General features: G+C 41.4%; 1 non-coding gene across 1 annotated transcript; it reads right to left on the bottom strand.

Moving 5' to 3' along the window:
- Nucleotides 1-415: 415 nt before the first annotated feature.
- On the bottom strand, nucleotides 416-520 carry LOC132638964 (small nucleolar RNA R71). Its single transcript, XR_009582018.1, has one exon. It is a non-coding gene; the product is annotated as a small nucleolar RNA R71 (small nucleolar RNA).
- Nucleotides 521-1,894: the final 1,374 nt, after the last annotated feature.

Below are 1,894 nucleotides of genomic sequence, written 5' to 3'. Positions count from 1 at the left end.
ATCAGAATCAGCAAAACCAACATGTTGGTAACCAGTGGAATCAATTGAATAATCAGGCAAATGAATCAGATAAATAAAATGTTTTCGCTGATCTTATGCATCTGCTATTGTTCATCCTCGATGTGGAGCTGCAAGCGTAAAAATTGACTCTTCTCTATACCAGTTGTTGAAGCTTGAGGGATACTTTTGGAATTCTAATGACCCTCAACATCATTTGCAAAATTTTGTGGATGTGTATGCTAATCACATCCAAAACAACGTTCCACAAAATGCTATTCGCTGAGGTTATTCAAATATTCCTTAGCTGGTGATGCAAGAGCATGGTTCGAGAAGCTGCCCCAAAATTCTATTACTACATGGGTAGAGATGGTAGCAGTCTTCCTCAAGAAATGGTAACCTCCTAGCAAGAAGGATGAGATTCGTGACAAGTTCTATGACTTTAAGCAGCGACCGGGGGAACAATTATATGAAGCTTGGGAGAGATTTAAGGAGTATTTGCAAAAAATCCAAATCATGGTTTTTCGGAGAAAATATTAATGGAGAAGTTCTATCGAGGGCTGGATCCAGTGACACATCAGTCGCAAACAATGCAGCTGATGGTAGTTTTATGAATAAATCTTACCGAAGAGTTACCAACATACTTGACAGGCTGATTACGCACAATCAAGCTTGGCACTGAAACAATGCTAAGGTGGTTCCTAATGGTAGTGTCATGATCCAGAACATGGTAAACGAGAATCAAGATACCTAGCAAACATTGGCTGAGCTAGCAATGAATATTTCCATGCTAACCAAGAAGTTCAACGAGACCCAGATTAAGAAGGTAAATGTTTGTGAGGATGAGTCAGGTATGCCGAAGGGGAAGCACTAGACCCAAGAGAGTCTGTTTCACGATGGACCTCCTATGCAGGTTGAAGAAGCTAACTATGTAAATAAATCTCAAGGGGGTTATCAAAGGCAGAACTACCAAGGTGGTTACCAGAATCAGAATCAGAATCAATGGAGACCTCAGCAGGGTCAAGGTGCCTACAACAACTCAGGGAACTACAATAATAATTATGGTGGTGTGAACCAAGGGAGTTACAACAACAGCAACAATTTTGGGAACAAGAGTTCCAATCCTTATATACCACCGAAAGGGCAATCAACAGAGCAAGGAAGTTCGAGGGTTGAAGCAATGCTTGAGAAGGTTCTCGCAAATCAATCAAAGCCTGAAAGGACTTTATCTGGGCTGACAGAGATAGTGGGTTCCTATACAGCAGCTATTCAGAAGCTCGAGTCCCAGATGCGAGATATTTCTAGAGAGCAGCACCCTCATAAGAAGGAAGGACTTCCGAGTGACACTGCTCCAAATCCGAAGAATGGGGGAGGTGGTGTAGACCGTGTCTTCGCCATCAGTACTAGGAGTGGTAAAATACTCCAAAGTGCTGATAAGAAGGTTGTTGAGCTTGAGCCGATAGATGAAGAGGAAGAGGTGCAGTCTGAAGCACCAATTACTGTTGATGAGAATCTGACTGACGAGAAGGTTGCTGATATATCAAAGATTTTGAAGGAGGTTGATGACAAGAGCAAGCAAACAGTGAAAGAGGCTCTCCGCCCTTTGACTCAGCTTTTCAAATCTAAACCTCCCTTTCCTCAGATGTTTGTAAAGAAGAAGGAAAATGCTAAGTTCGAAAATTTTTATGATCAGCTGAAAGAGTTATCTCTGAATTTTCATTTCTTGGAAGCTGTCAAGGAGATGCCCGATTTTGCTAAATATTTGAAAGACCTGCTGACCAAGAAGAAAAAGGTGCAACATGAAACCTTGAGTTTTACTCACACTGTGAATTCCATTGTTTCAACAACTACTGTTTAGAAAAAGGGAGATCCTGTGGTGTTCACCATTCCTTGTTTT

Source organism: Lycium barbarum, chromosome 4 (assembly GCF_019175385.1).
Source record: "Lycium barbarum isolate Lr01 chromosome 4, ASM1917538v2, whole genome shotgun sequence".
Lineage (NCBI taxonomy): Eukaryota > Viridiplantae > Streptophyta > Magnoliopsida > Solanales > Solanaceae > Lycium > Lycium barbarum.
Note: the sequence above shows the minus strand (reverse complement) of the source record. Positions and strands in the feature narration are given on the sequence as shown.